This window comes from Micropterus salmoides, unplaced genomic scaffold (genome assembly GCF_014851395.1).
Source record: "Micropterus salmoides isolate LMB-PRFRI ecotype aquatic unplaced genomic scaffold, ASM1485139v1 Ms_hic_scaffold_2, whole genome shotgun sequence".
NCBI lineage: Eukaryota > Metazoa > Chordata > Actinopteri > Centrarchiformes > Centrarchidae > Micropterus > Micropterus salmoides.
Window position 1 is genome coordinate 18585521 of NW_024041150.1, and position 17003 is coordinate 18602523.

The 17003-nt window shown below is 42.6% G+C and overlaps 1 protein-coding gene across 1 annotated transcript in view; it reads left to right on the plus strand.

The window, feature by feature from the left end:
- kdm6ba (lysine (K)-specific demethylase 6B, a) overlaps positions 1 to 17003 on the plus strand; it is a 100095-nt gene that overhangs the window by 37558 nt on the left and 45534 nt on the right. Inside the window, 1 exon segment of the mRNA XM_038730483.1 lies at positions 1614 to 1680. The gene's annotated coding sequence lies outside the window, so the exon portion shown is untranslated.

A 17003-nucleotide genomic window follows, 5' to 3' on the forward strand; every position in this document is an offset into this window, starting at 1 on the left:
ATTGCTAAAGATTAAACCTTTGGTTTTCCAACCATTTTGGTTCGCGACCTCTTAAAAATAAGCTATGTAGTTGTGGCCCCTTGATGCATTTCAGATGTCTGAGTTGTTTGCATTTCCACAATAGAGACATTTCCTCTTTAAACTTTCCTGGGTCCAAAAAATGAATACCAATTTGTGTATCAGAACTTTGTTTTGTTTTTTTCCCTGCGTGCCCCATAAATCATCTCACATCCCCTCCGATTGATTTTGTGACTCTTTGGACGAGGAACAACAAGACTTTTTAAAATTTGTTTTATTTTACCTTTATTTTACCAGGAAAGAAATCCATTGAGATTTTCTCTATTACAAGGATGTCCTGGCCAAGATGTGAAACAGCACACACTGCAAGGTGCAAACAAGGCATTACATGTACAGCAGCATTATTCATAAAAGTAACAGTATAATTAAATTATTTACAACAAAGTATCAGATAAAAAGACATAAAAGCACAATGAAGTTTAAACATATCATAATTTGACTAAATGTCACAGGTGCAAGATTTGTTTAAAACCTCTGACAGTTTTTGTTTAAAACTGGACACAGGAATAAGAGACTCCAACTTCAACTTGAGCTGCAGATCATTCCAAGACCATGGGCCAAAATAGGACAGACTCATTTTTCCTGACTCTGTACGCACAAAGGGCACTTTAAACCGCAGCCAGCTACTGGCCCTGAGACTGTGTGTGTTCTGGAGGGCAATAAATTTACAGTAGATATATGATGGCAATTTTCCTAAAATGGCTTTGTATATGAAAATATACCAATGCTTCACCCTTCGAATATTGAGTGAAGTAAATCCAGCCAGGGTATATAAAGTACAATGGTGAGTCCTATAGGGTGAACCTGTTATATACCTCAAAGCAGCATGGTAAATGGGGTCCAGTTAGCTAAGGTAGTGGGACAAGCAAATCTACAGATGGTGTCTCCGTAGTCCAGCTGTGATAAAAACAAACTTGTTATAAGCCACTTACGGGAAGAAATAAAAAAGCATGTTTTCAATCTATACAAAAAACCTAGAGCAAATTTGAAATGTGATGTTAAAAATTAAGGTCTTTATCCAGCCAAATACCAAGATATTTGTATGTGTCTACGATTTCTATGGTATCACCATCCAGAGACTAAACTACCTAATTGTATATAAAGTAACATGTACTTTTACTTTGATACTTTAAGTACATTTTGCTAATATTCGTTTACTTTTACTGAAGAAAAATTGTGAATACAGGACTTTTACTTGACTTTTACTAAACAAAAAACACTTGCTTTGGCAACGTCTGTTTTGAAGTGAATTGAAAATACTTGTAATAGAGTATTTTTACATTGTTGTATTGGTACTTTTACTGAAGTAAATTATATGAATACCTCTTCTACCACTGCATGTGGGTGTAACGTTCAGTGCCTACATGCTTTTGACCGTGCAGTGATCGTGCAAATTTGCACACGGGGATGTAATACAATAGATTTGGCTGGCTGTTTTAAGTAAAACATAGCACTACTCCCTAAAGTGTATATTAGCCTATCTCACTGATAAATGTGGTATCATTTCTTATATCTGTGGTATGCTTGCTTTTCAGGTACAGGCAATATCTGGCCCACCCAATTACAGTCAGGACACACCCAGAGCGTGCTCAGCAGTGGCAGGTAAGAGGAACTAGCACTCGCGTGTGTGTTTGTGTGTGCATGTGCGTGTATTTCTACCCTAATAGATTATCGATGCACTGCTGGGTTGGTTGGCTACAACAGACAGTGGAAATGGGCCTGAACTCCCCCGGGGAAACAAGATATCTCCCATACAGAAGCACACACAGCTAACACACACATACAGTAGCTACAAACACAGGCCCAATGTGACTTCACAGGGAAAAAAGCTCTCATGCACAGGACTTTAAAGCACATTTTGCACACTCACACACTTATGTACAATTAGACACACCACACACCTGCTGGGTCTTTAGAGGAAGCTGAGCTCCATTCTGCTTGTATCTGAAGATGAAAGGAGGAGAGAGGAGAGGAGAGGCGAGCAGGAGGGAGTGGAGGAGGGGAAGGGATTAGAGGAGAGGAGGTGGAGGAGGAGAGAGAGGGAGGATGAGCAGAGAGGTGGAGGACAAAGAAAGAGGGCAGAGGAAGAGGAGGAGCGGGGATGAAGAGTGTTAGCAAACTCTGCACGCTCCCACCTCTCCTTTGTGAACAGATGGGTGGAGGTATCAGATTGTGATGAAAGCCAAAATGTGGGAAACTGAGACAGACACATACATATACAGTACATATACGTCTGGCAATCACACACACACACACACACACACACACACACACACACACACACACACACACACGTTCACTCCACCAGACAGATGCTACAGAATACTTTGCATCCCTTGTTGCTATCTGTCCTCATTCTCTCCATCTTTCATATTCACATAATGATCACACTGTGTTTGTGTGTATAGTGATCATGAACGAGTACGGTCAGACAGGTTCTACAATCTCAGTACCTCAGTGAAGGCACTGTATACACACAGTGCAAAAAAGAAAAATCACAATTGAGATCCGTTGATGTATTTTTTTTTTTTATTACTGGACAGTGAGACTGACACAGAGAGGGAGGGAGAGGCTCCAGGCAGATGATGAACCAGATGAACGGTGGGAAGAAAGATATAAGGGGGGATGAAGAAAAAGGAGGATAAGAGGGATAGAGAAAAGAAGGCATCAAACTTGCGAGCCCTGTGGGTCTTTTCTTGCAGAGGGTGGAGGGCAAATGGAGGCATGGTGGAGAATTCAAATGTCTCTGTGTCAGTGGGTTCACCGTCACTCTGCGCTGAATCCATCGCACATCATAACATACAGTCCTGCGTGTGCTGGGAACTGATGAAATGTGTGTCATGTGGTGGTACATTTTTAACAGGCACACACAGGGACATTTCTGTGTTGGCAACTTCAAATGGCACAGAGAAGGCAACAGTTTGGCATTTAACTTTCACCACCTTGACATATTCTAACAAGGCAATGCAAAGAAATGCACAGTTGTTCATAGAAAATGTAGGGAAGGGGGGGGGGGGATTTTAATTAGCCACAGTAGCAGTTGGACGTTTTTATGTGACAAAATCACGGCCAAAATGTTACAAGCTGTGAGATGCCACAAATCCAGCTTGTAAAATTTTTTAATCTAATTCAATTGATCGTTTCTTTTTCATGGTGATTTCTTAACTACAGTATGACAGCACAATTTCTTGAGGGCAAATAGGATGAAACTGCAGCATGTTCAGTTTAGGCTGACAGGGTTTAAATAGCAGTTGCAACGTGTCAACCTTTTTTTGCCATTGCCTTTTCAAAATAATGTAGCATTTAGGAGACTGTGGCAGTTTGGGTAAATTAGACATCATTTGTGAAAATAGATTCTCATGTCTCCAATAGCTTAGCAAGAAGTAGGGTGGATGGTGAAATGTGTACAGTCTGACCCACCATGGATTACAGGTTTGTGTGATTGTGTGTAAAGTGTGCTTCTATGTCCACAGAGTCTATACATCGCCAGCTTTCTGCTGGTCACGGTGGTCAAATGTACTGCCAGCATGGACTCAGTGTTCCTAGTCAAATAAATTTAGTTTGTTTTTTTTCTAGCCAGACCACCCACTCTCTCAAATCTAGCTATGTTTACATCCAGCTGTCAAATGAATTTTATGCTAACTTTTAAAATATTGCCAGAAAGTAAAATGCAAATCAGGTATTTTCCATCAGTCATTTTCAAGTGAAAAAAAATACGCTCCCTGAATGTCAGAACTAAACATCCACAAGAAAGCTGGAAAGTGTCAACAACTGATTTGTATTGTGTTTTCTTGGACAGTATATCTGTATACATTCTTTCAGAACCATCCTTTAATTATTTTGCAATAAAACTGAACTGATTTAAAGCCAAAAAACAATCCCATTTTAAGCAATAGTTTGACATTTTGGGAAACACACATAACCGCCTATAAAACCACAACTTTACATTTTTACACTTCTTCTCATCTAACTTTTGGCAAGGAAGCGAATAACCATATTTCCCAAAATGTCAAACTATTCCTTTTAAGACTCAAATTATGCTTGTTTATCCACATAGGCATTTACGTGTATCTTTTAAGGAGAAAGATGTTATGGGTAACCATAAGCATGCCTTCCAAATCTTAGCAATGCGTTGTGCGGCCCTGCTTGTCAAACAGAACAGCTGACTGGATGAGGCAACTTCCTGTCAGGGGGCACATTGAACATGGGAATGGAAAAACAAATTAACATTACACTCAAAACTCGCAAACGTATGAAAGAGCGACAACGTGCAAACTCAGACAAGCATGTTGCAGCCTCGTTCTGACACACTTGCATTCAATGATCAAATATCGCTGTCTCCAGTCAGCTTCTTAATGTCAAACTCTTTTTCTCTCTCGAGGAAGTCTGGAGTGACGAATCAACAGCCGAAGGGGAAGGAGAGGGTATATTTGATGGAGGGGGTGTCAGGAGAGACAGTGCCTAAACCAGTGTTAATTGAACACAGCTGTAACTCGTTAAACATTAATTGGCAATTAATCAGCCCCCTACACCCCCCACCCCACCCCCAGTTGAATATATCTTGTATATATCTTTTAATAGAGAGAGCGGGGAGTAAAGTAAATTATTCACAGTAGCACAAGGAAAGCCTGTCCTAGCTCAGCCTTTCTCTCTCTCTCTCTCTCTCTGCTATTTCTCTGCTCCATCTTCTAGCTCTTCTTCTCCCTCTCTGTGCTCCATTCAGCTCAATTAATCTAGTTTTATGCCTTTATCTCCGCTTCCTTCCCCTCATCCGTCTGTAGTTCATCCAGAGATGCGGATAGAGGGAGTGAAAGAGAGATGTCTCAACAAGGAGGAAGTGCCATAGGGGAAAGGAGGTATGGAGGAGGAGGAAGGAGATGCTCCTGCATTAAGAACAGGAATCTCAGTGATCAGCATGTGTGTCAGTATGTGTGTGTGTGTGTGTGTCTGTATGTGTGTGTGTGTGACTACGTTCACACTTAAGATGGCTAATTTTGACAGTGCTGTTTACATGTGAAAATGACGTGCATCCACACAGGGTTTTCAGGTTGCCTTTGTTGCACAGTCGGTGCTGCTTATTCTCTTATTCTTTAAACCTCAGCTCTGTCTCCTTCTACTTTCCATGACCAGCCGAATCCACAATCTACTTATTTTCTGTTTATGTTGACAGACAACTCAATTAGCAGAGATTAGGGATTTAATTGTAGAACATAAATTCTACCTGCTAAGCAGGCAAATAGTAACTCTGTTTGTCAGTCGAATCACCATGTTATTATGACATATGTAATGTCAAAACCTATATTGTTTGCTTGGTATATAGACTGTAATTGTATAGTGCCTTTCTAGTTTTCCGACCACTCAAAGCACTTTACACTACATGTCACCCATTCACACACACATTCATACACTGATGGCAGAGGCTGCCATGCAAGGTGCTGGGGGGAACAATTAGTGGACGACCCGCTCCACCCCTATGCCACAGTTGCTTTGCTGGATTGGTATTCAAAATAAATGATCACAGAATTTCATTCCATAGGAAGTCATGTTTCTAACTTTTCTGCCTGCAAAGGCAAGGTGAGATAGATGGGGGAGTAAAAGGGGACGGCTCACACTTTTGGACAGTCTTTCTATGAAGGTATTGATACTCAGCTGTACATATCAGGGAAAAAAAACAGTTGTGTAAAGAATGAATTGATACAGTATGTGCATGTTGACAGATTGTCGGTTTCAGAAAACAAAAATATACTTATCCCCCCCACACATTTCCAATGTCAAAATGTTCTGGGGAGAGAAGGTTTAGGATGGTGTTCGGCCAGCCGACCGGCTCTACTTATGAAGCATACACTGAGTCGGGGATTTATCCACTGTGGAGAAAGCTCAGTTTTTCAGTGTGTGTATAGAGAGAAACTGAGAGGAATGGTGTATTTTCACATTTAGCCAGCAAGTGTGGATGTACTCTCAGAGCAACCTGTGAACGCTGCTGAGGTTTATATCCAGCATATGTGGCCACAGGCACTTTCTGTTCCTGGTGTTTGAAGACAGACTGTGTGTGCAGTAAACCCAGTCTGTCCTGCAGATCCATTGTGTCGGGCTGTTCTGCCCAGCGCTGCTGGCTCTTATATAACAGTACTGATTACAGCAACAAGGATAACCTGCTGTGCACTCACTGACACACATTCTTTCTCTCACACCGTCCCTCGATCTGTCACTATCTCTTCATCCCCCCTAAATCTCAGCTATTTCCATCTCGCTCAATTAAACGCTCTCTTAAATGCTTTCCTTCTGTCTCTTTTCGTTATCCGTCGACACTTCCTCTCTCTTTGCTGTCTTTATCTGTGTCACTTTGGCTGCGTCCCAAAATTCCCAGCTCACCCTTGTCTCCACTTCTACCTCTTTTGCTCTGTTTTTCACTTTCCTTTATCAGTCGCCATCTATCTGCCCTCACCATCTAAGTCTCTCATTCGCTCCCTCTCCGTCTGGGCTCCAGCTCAAATATTACAAATGCTATTGCATACTGGCTAGGGGCCAAATCAGCAAGATGATAAATCAATACAGCGAGAGAATTATGTAACACCCCACCATATTGACTGGCCTCTCTCCTCCTCCTCCACCCTCCCGGGGTGGTTCCCTCCTCTGTTCCTTGCTCTCTGTCACCTTGTTTTACTTCCTTTAAATACAGATATATAAATTGTCAAAGCCTTATCTACAGCCCTGGTCTCAGGGTTAGTTTTAGGGTGAAAACATGTTATATACACAGACATGCATGTTCATACAGAGTACAGATTGAGAGAGTAATAACTGCCAGGTAATGAGCCAACATCTAAACGTATAAATGTGATTAAATAGAGTAGAAGGTTCATTTGTTCTCGTGCAGTGCTTAATTACAGCACACCCCGAGCCCCCGGCAGTACACTAGAAATTAAACATGGGAAAACATAAACTACTGGCTGGTGTATATGCTCTAATTGTGTAGTTGGTCTGTGTGAAATGGTCCGGGTTCAATTCCCACTGAGACACATCCACCAATGTGTCCCTGAGCAAGACACTTAACCCCTAGTTGCTTTGGATAAAAGCATCAGCTAAATGAATAAATGTAAATGTGTGTGAAGGTAATCTGCAAGGTTACGGTGTGAGTTGAAGCCTCACCTGGAGCAAAGACGTTGTTGCCCAGTGGCAACTCGGTGAAGAAATGTTTTTTAGAGGTTTAAAGTGTTTCTGTTTCTATGTCATGGCAGTAGTTTGCTGATTTTCTCATTTTAAAGGCTGCAGTCTGAAAGGTGCTACTGCCCCTGCAAGTCTGTTATCAAGCAGCAGCATTGTGCACATACTGTATATTCATATAGGCGTCTAAAACATTTTAATAATTTAATCACATTAATAATGTGAACTTCTTCTCTGTTGGCTCATTGTTTACCTTCCTTGTTGGGTGCTGGCCAAACTCCAGTCATATGTGCTCAACCTGTGAGTGTTTGTTTGATGCAACAGACTGCAGATGTGTGATTTTTGGAAGTAAGCAGGCCGGCTCTTCTGTGAGCCTCTGTGAGCTAGTTGCCCAGGCCGCATTCACACTACTACGTTTTTGTTTTAAAACACAGGCCTTTTTTTTCTGCGTTTGCACCTGACGTCCAGACTAAAACGGCAAACACGAGGACCTAAAACGGAGAAGTTTGAAAACGCTGCTGATCCTGTTTTCGTTTTAAAACTCTGGGGTAGTGTATTACTGAGGACAGGCGTGGACGGATGATGCAGACACTCACTTTTGGCTTTCTGATTTGGTCTTATCAGTCATGCAAAGCAAAAATACTATGCTACTGACAGAGTGTTGGTATTTTTATAAAAATATTTTGTACTGTGAAAATAACACTTGTACTGTGCATGCTGCTGTGTTTGCTTTGCGAAAACATAGTAGTATAGATGTAGCCCCAGAAAGCTCTTATCTGCATCCCTGAGTTTACATGTATCTTGGCAGCAGTCAATACATACATTTTACACCCAGTAATTCTCTTTATTCAAACATCATTCATTTGCCATAGAACTTGAATGTCAACAAATTTTCAAAGTTGTTTCATAATCAGGAATTCCTCCACCTCTCTTACTATGGATTTTAGCCCACTTGTACCGTGGTTGGAGGGTAATGATTAATACAATTATCCTGCGAACAATCTTTTACTTCTGTAGAGCATTAAAGGTTCGATGATATAGTTTCATTTCTGGCGGTGTCTGTATTTATACTTACGGATCTTGATTGAACAGTATAAACTGCTGAAAATTAACAAAGAAGTAATGAGCATTTGATGGAGAATAGGTTTTATCATCGAGTAGGTATGCCCCAGTTGGAAACTGATGACACATACTGCATTAGATACCAACAGCTTCAACAACAAGCTCAATAATGCATCTATAATACATTTGTGTTATTTCAAAGTATGGACAGAGTTCAAGGATTTTCTGACTCAGTAGTATGAGATAAAACTAATTAGAAGTGGTTATCAGCTATAATAGATTTCCATTGCAGCTGTTGTCTGATGAAAGGGTTTTTAGAACATGCGTGCATGCATACAGCAGGAGCTGAAATCGAATTAACCTCTTTGGGAGGGCAGATATGTTCAACAACTGGCACATACTCAGCTGTTGATTTTATGGAAACTCCTCAGTTTTGCCCTCAGTGTTAGCTTTCCATTCTGGTCATTAAGTCTGGAGCTATGGCTCCTGGTGCCCTGGCTTCTTTATTGGGGGGGGGGGGCTCTATAGGAGTAATACACACAGTAATAGTGCCTATATTTCCTCTGGCCTATGCCCTGGTCAGAGAGTGCAGCGGTTCCATACCGTCACCCCCTACCCGCCTTCTCTCTCTCTCTCTCTCACAGCTTTCCGTCTGTGCTTTTTCTCTCCACTCTGGAATTCTAACTTCCTGCACGTGGCCGGCACAAGAGGGCATACTGTGTGTGTGTGTGCGTGCGTGTGAGAGTGTGTGTCTGAACGTGAACTATAGGAAACATCTCCTGGTGAAGAAAAGGAAACATGAAGCGTGCATTTTTATGTGTGTGTGCATGCTAACAAGTGGGCACTACTTGTTCCGCTGTCCCAGCCTGAAAGCTCCATAGAGCTCTAACCTAGTTTCTGTGCTTGCTGTAAATGCAGTACATACCAACACATTTAGTAAATCAAAAGATTATTTGTCAGGAAACATGATAATTAGACTTTCTAAATGTCATCTTGAAGATTTTTGGTTGTGTGCTGGTCAGATATCTGAACGTGCAAACTAATATTGATCTGGAAAGCTATTCCTTTGTTCCACAAATGTCAAGTGGTTTCCTTAAGGAAACAAACAAGAAGTCACACACTGATAAAAACATGTATGAGGAGGGAAATCATTTATGCAATACAAAAAGAATGGACGTTCATTCTCTTTTTTACAACTTGGGTCTAACTGTCATAGTTTTGGCTTAGTAATAAAAAGAGATACAACTGAGCAAGAAACACAAGCAAATGGGTTTTAAAGAAATTCCCAGGTCAGCCAAATTTGGATTAGGAAACTATGTCTGCAACGTCTAGTTTACAGATCAACTTCCTGGTTCGACTTTTACCTACCACACTCCTGTGCAGTGAGGAATTATTAGCGACATTTTGGATGTGTTCACATTTGGTTTTACCTCTACATAAAGTGCTTTAGATAATCTGGCTAAAGTGTTGCCGTGGTTATATAGCAGTGTTGCCATACTGTACATTAGACAGTAAATGTTATTGTGATTGATGCATATGATGGACAGAACTATGAAAGTAGGACCCAAGCTTCAAAATTTACCATAAAAGTACACAAGTTTACAAAGACGAAACATCACTAAAGCAATAAACTAATCTAATTCATTGAATTGGATGCAGTAAATCCAATCAAAACCCAAGTCAATAAATGCAAGAAAGAGTTACCAAGTCTTCCAATAGTCATGATGTACCAGATCTGGATACTGAGACAGAAGTCATTGTTCTCATTGTGCCACATGTTAGCTAGGTGTTTTTTTTATGCTAAACTCTTATTGCTGGCTTCACACATCTGTTGGTGCGAAGATGTTGAATAAATAAATGAATAAATTTACATCTGCACTGCAACACACACTGCAGAGTTTTATAACCACGATCGAAGGTTATCTGCATCTGTATTGATTCGTTTTGTATTTTTTTTAATCAACAGTGTGTGTGTTTGTGTACTGTAGGTCAAGCATGTCTCCATCAGGCTTACATCACACTAATGAAGAAGAGAAACCGAGGTAGAGGGTGAACAGAGGCTCATTCTGCTCTCCAATCCCATCTGTTTGACACACAGAGGTAGGGAGGGGAAGGAGAGAGAGAGAGAGAGGGGAAGTAGACGAATGAGAACGAGGCCAGATCAGGCTGAGGGAGGGATGGTGGGGTGGAAAGGGGGGAGGTGCTGTTTAGAGAAAGGCAGGGAGGGGGAAAAAATCAGAGAGAGGCAGGCTGGGGGGTTGGGCTCTGTGCCTGTGCATGTGTATGTGAGAGAGAAAGCAGCAAGCGAATGTGTGTTGTGTATGTATGTCTGTGTGTGTTTGTGCGCGTGTGTGCGCTCGCTCTGTTCCTTTCCTTTCTTTGTTTGACTACTGAGTGGGGGGGGGGGAAGCGAGACAGAATATAGAGAGAGGGTGAGAAAGAGAAACAGAGGAGAAGAAGAAGAGGATCTATAACGAGAGTCACTTTATTTTTTAGAGAGGGAGAGAAGAACAAAGACAGAGGATTTCTATGTTGGTCTGTTTTTGTTTTTGTTTTTACATATTTTTTTTTCAAACCTTGCAGGTTGTAGAATAAGCAAAAAAAAAATACTCCAACAACAACGCTGCATGCTTTTGACAACAGTGTCATATTCAGGAGCAGTGTGTGTTTTGTGTGCTGGCTCGGTGCACGCGTGTGTGTGTGTGTGCTGAGGAGGTGGGGGGAGGCAGCCTGTGCAATTTAAAGGGAAAATACAAGGCACACACAAAGCTGGGAGCGCAGGCAGGCAAGGCAGCAGGAAAGGCAAGGAGAGGAAAGGTAGTGCGAATCTGCTGAGCTGGCTGTCGCTTTAACTAACAAACCTCCCTTGGATTTTACTCCACCGAGCCGACCCTGTGTCTCCCTCTGAGCTCACCCTGAGCTCGGCCACGGTAAGACAAGCTTCCTATCCTCAAGCTCTCAGCTGTGTCACCGCTACCGCTCTGCAGACAAAAGCAGGAGAAAGTTGCTGTGTGTGGATGTGTGTGTGCAGATGGAGAGGAGCTAAGCTAAAGGCTGATGCTAAGGCTAAAAGGCGTGAGGAATGCAGCACAAAGGGAGCTTGTGTGCTCCAGCTGGGGCTGTGTGTGTATGTGTGTGTGTCTTTGTGGACAGGCTTGAATGTTTATGTCACGGGGCTTCCCAAACTTTTACATGTGAAGGATGCCCCAAAAAAGACAACCACCGAACTACAGAGCCCCTTTTCGGAAAAAAAGATTTGTCCCATCCTGGCTGATTGTGTACTGAAGGTGGAGGGAGTGAAAACTCCTATCAAATGTATGCATGATACATGAAAGCAAATATTCAGAAATTTAAGTAATTGGCATGTTACTTGGAAACAAAAGGAAACCCTGTCAGGAAAAGTCTTGAAGGTCCCAACACGTTAGTGTAAAACCCAGCGGTTCATATCAGAGCAGGGCGATTTAAATCCCCTTAAGGCTCCACAGCCAGCTGGCTCACCGGCGCAGAAGACAAAATACAAGTAGTTCATTTTTACTTCTCATCTCTTTGTCTCCCCTGTCACTCCTTCATCCTCTTCTCCCATGTCTTTCCTCTCTTTCATCATCACCTCTCGCTCTTCGCTCATATAAATGCCAGTTTGCACAAAAGGTTTCTCTCTTTCGTTCTTCATCCTCCTCGTCTCCTTTTCTTTTTTCCACCAGTATCTCTTCTGCCTTTATCTCTCCATTGAGATAGACAGATGACTGTATTGAACATGGGTCTTGTGACTTTGCTGCCTAGGCATTAATCAGTGAATGCCTATCTCTTCTGCACACACATGCACGCACAGATGCCGGCTCCCATTAGCTTCTTGCATAGTTAAACATGCACACACACACACACAGTTCTGCACTATAGTGTTTTGTCCCGTCCAGTGTGTTGTGGTCTGGGGGCATACATAGATAGAGTTAATAGGAGCCGGCATCCTGTGTGTGTGTGTGTGCGCGCATGCAGGCTCCTCCCTGCGCAAGTGTGTGAGAGACACAACACTTGTGCCGGCATCTGGCTGGAGCTAATATTGGTGTCAGTGTGTGACTGTGTGTGTGTGTGTGTGTGTGTGTGTGGGTCCCTGTCCTAATTAAGTCCGTGCCCCCTATGTTTGAACCAATACACACATTGCTAGAATGAAAGGCTCACTAGAAAGACATCTCACGCGTACTACTGTAAACTGATCCCTACAGTACTCCTCCACACACACACACTCACGTGAGCACCCGGCCCGCACATGCGCACACGTGCACAAGTCAAAATCACTGTTACTATTCCATTTGCCACCCCCACCCTTCCTGTCCTCCCCACCCCACTCCACCCCCGGGAATATCTCCTTTCTCTTTTTTCATTAGTTCATTACCAGCGGAACTAGAGCATCCTCTACTCTCTGACATTTTTCTTTTTTTTTTTCTTGCCTTTCTTTTTTTTTTTATGCCTCCACCACTTCCTGTCCAGCTGCGATTAACCAATAGCGGCATGCCAGGCGCAGTTCAGCCAGGGTCGCCTGCTGTGGGCTGGAATACATCATAGCTGCTCTCTCTCTACCTGACATAGCCTTGCCCAATTAGGAAATACTGTATAGAGCCCACAGCCAGCGCTAATGCTGCGCTAATCTGTTTATACTGTGCTGCTAGTTCCCATACTGAGTACACTGAATGGTGTATTACAGGAGAATATGATATGGCATGTCATATTACATTATGCTATCGCAGAATTGATTATGTTAGGATGGATTTCTTTTTGAAAGGGCTCTGTATGTTTGATCAAATGGAATAAAGTATTGTATTAATTTGCTGTGCAACTAAGAAATAATATGATAGATGTAGATGTTAAATGGTAGAACAATTAGACTGATTTAGAATTGAATAGAATGGACTTTTATTATGTTATTGAAGTGAAAGTCATATTTTATAATGAGTGTTTATATAGCTAAGTTGAACAACAACAATGGAATTCGATTGTTTTGAAGATTGTTTGTTTTTATGCCTGTGTCCCGCCAAACATTTGATTTTTTGATATTTAGTGTTGCTTCATAATCCCATGTGGGGCATGTAAATACATCAATATTTCTATATAATTTTTTCTTACCAATGAAAATATTCCTTTTTTTGTCAGTAAAAATGACAATAGAAAACAAAACTACATTGAAACATAGATAACAAAAAAAGTATACTGGCAGATATGTAACATAAAACAAATGTGGGGATGTGGGGGAGATAGATTCCTTTGCTTTCCACTATGGCTGTTGTTGTTTTTTTCTCTGTAGGCTGCAGTTTTGCATAGTCATTAGTTGGGGGAGGGGGGTGACCCGGCCCAGCTGTGAGTGAATGTGTGTGTTTTGCAATGGAGATAAAATATGGGGATGTGGCCCATGATGACAGTTGATTTTGGAGCTGTCTGTGTAGCAACAAGCCATTTCCTGCACTGAGAGCCATTAGGACGCCACCCAAACCTCCCACCCCCGTCTGTCACCCACCAGGCTCTTGTGTTCCTCTGCAGATGTGCACAAACACGCATAGAGAGGAGGTGGGCGGGTGGTGTGTGGGGGGGTGTTTTTGTGATTGAATTTGTGTGTGCTGCTCTCCTCTTTACCCCTCCTCTGCTCCAGGGCAGTCCCCCCCCCCACCCCGCCCCCCACCCCCACGATGGCTGAAGGGGGGAGATTGTGCATTCATTGGAATGGAGGCTGAGATGGCGGGCGGGGGGTGGGGGGGTGGAAGAGGAGGAGGGTGATTGAGTGTGGTGCCTGGAGAAGAAAAAGGGAGACAGAAAGAAGAGTGAGAGAAGAGAAGAGGGGGAGGGAGGGGGGCTGCCTTGTGTTTAAAACGGGGGGGGAAAGGGGGAGGAGAAGGAGAGGAGCAGACAGGCAGGAGAGGAGGTTCATGGGTGGAGGTGAGGGGAGGCTGGCTGGCGCCGTGGCTGGGTTGTCTGTGGAGAGAGGAGCTGGAGCAGGGCGAAAAACAGCTTACGCTGAAGTAATAATTGGAGACACTTTCATGTAAATAAAAGTCTGCTTGTTACCCTGTTTCTCTAACTGACTGAACGTTATATTACTTCAACCTACAGCCAGTTGATGAAAGATTTTTCTGCAGCTCTGGACTTTATGATGTCAGGCAGATCTTCCCTGGGAAAAATCTGCAATACAAAAGTTCTCTAGTAAGTGACAAAAAGATACCTCTTCATTTTGGGGATAACTTTGCCGGTATGTGAGTTTGAGCTTGCCTTACTCTGACCACATCAGAGCCATGGGGACTACTGCTCTCAAAGCACCACCACACAGTCCTTGCTTTGTGTATCACAACACTTCTTCTGCAGCAAAGGGATAAAGCTTCATTGCAGTTACTGGTGTTGATGAAGAAAGACTAAAGCCCTATCTACACTACTCTGTTTTTGTTTAAAAACAAATATGATCTCCGTCCACACCAGCGTTTTAGCTGTGTATCAGAGTGTATCTCCGTCTACATTAAAACAACTGAAAACGCACATCTAGTCGCTATTCACGTACACTGGGCATGCCAGTGTAAACATGAAGCAGATGGTCTCTCTCTTCCTTAGTTACAGAAGATTTGGTGAAAGAATAAAGTACTTCAGTACTACTGAATGTAACACGGGAGTTGAAAGTGTGGCGGTGTAAAACAGACTGGGAGTCGTTGCAAAGTAAATACGGCGACATACACAGTACAAGTGAAGGCTGTAAGTGTTATTTGCAAGGTACAAAATATTTTAATAAAAATACCAAGTCAAAAGACTGTCAGTAGCATCCTGTTTCTGGTTTGCATGACTCATAAGACCCCATCAGAGAGCCAAATGTGAGGTGGGAGCATCTGCGTCATCGTTTCTAAAGTCCTCTGTTTTTGCCCGTCCACACTAAAACGCTACCCAAAGTTTTAAAACGGGGTCCGCAGCGTTTTCAGACTTCTCCTTTTCAGGTCTTCGGATTTGCCGTTTTAGTCCAGACAGGAGGTGCAAAAGGTCTCCGTTTTAAAATGAAAACGCAGTAGTGTGGATGGGGCTGCTGACCCCATTTTTCGTTTTAAAACTCCAGAGAACGTTTTAGTGGCGACGGGCAAAAACGGAGGACGATGATGCAGACGCTCACTTCCAGCTCTCTGATTGGGTCTTATTTGTCATGCAAAGCTGAAATACGATGCTACTGACAGAGTTTTTGAATTGGTATTTGTATTAAAATATTTTGTACCATGCAAATAACACTTAGCCTACACTTGTACTACTGTGCATGTTGCCGTAATTACTTTGCGATGACCCCCAGTCTGTTTCCCGCTGCCACGGTCGCTTTTAACTCCCGTGTTAAATTCAGAAAATAAAATCTGGTGTGGTTCTTCATCTGTAGTGCTACTTACTCTTTCACCAAATCTTCTGTAACTACGGAGTAGACCATCTGCTTTATGTTTATACCGGCATACGCATGCCCAATGTACGTCAACGACCAATAGATGTATCGTTTTAATGTAGACAGATCAACTCTAATACACAGCTAAACGCTGGTGTGGGCGGATATTGTATTTGTTTTAAAACTGTGGACGGGGCCTGAGTGACTGCTGTGGGGGTGTCATGTATGGTTAACGATTAGAAAAACAGACATCTATATTCAGAATAGAAAGTTACTTACTTTAAACATAGCGTGGTTAAAGCAAATATTGGCAGAGTACAATGTGCAGCAGAGTATAGAGTGATGCATTTTTGATTTGTGTTGCACAATGTTGGTGGTTTGTGCTGAAGCAATATTACACAAATGTCCAGTATTAAGTTTGGAAGGATACGAGAATAACTGAACTGTATATGCAGTGGGTGGTGCCAGCTGGCCTTGTATTGTCTCTAAAAGATTTCCTAGGTGCAATGTGGTGTATTAAATACTGCTCAGACATTGGTGCTAAGTGTTAACAGCATTCTGTTTGCACAACAGTCAGCTGTTCAGAGCACACGTTTATTTAGAGTATATACACATACAGACAGGCAGTACAGTAGCTTTTTATTCTGTGGCTAAACGCTCTAGTGTAGTCATAGATAAAGGCGTCTGTGGCTTTATCTATGACCACTCTAGTTTTATATTCAAAAGCACAGTTCGTTAAGGCACAGAGGGATACGGCTATGGTGGTTAATTCTATTATGCGGGGTCAAAGGGCTCAGGCAGATTAGGTTTGGCCTTGGAGCTAATATCCACCATAGAAACTAGCCCGTGAAGGTAGCTGTATATGATAAGCCAAGACTGAGACAAAGAGAGGGACAAAGACATGATGAAAGACAGAGACAGAGAGGCTAGGCAGTCTGGCAGAAGGTCAGATCCACCTGCCGCAGCCTGACTTCCTTTTTCGTTCAAGTTGTTAAGGCTCTGAGCTGCAGTCCCAGAGATGTACCAATTAGAAAGAGAGAAAAGAAAAAGGAGGCTGGAGATGAAGAGTGAAAGAAAAATAGTCATGCTGAGGCAGAGGTAGTATGCTGAGGGTGCATATGGCTGCTCTGGGTGATGGAGAGGGGCTGGGGTTTGTTGACTTAAGGTAATGGCTTCCAGTTGTCTCAGTCAGGCGAGGGCCGTGCTGGAGATAGACAGGGAATTGGCAAGAGTGAAAAATATAATACACACATGTAACTGAACACAGTTGAGACTGTGTGACTGTTAGTGGCCTCGTCTCTACCACGGAGCTTGTGAGCTG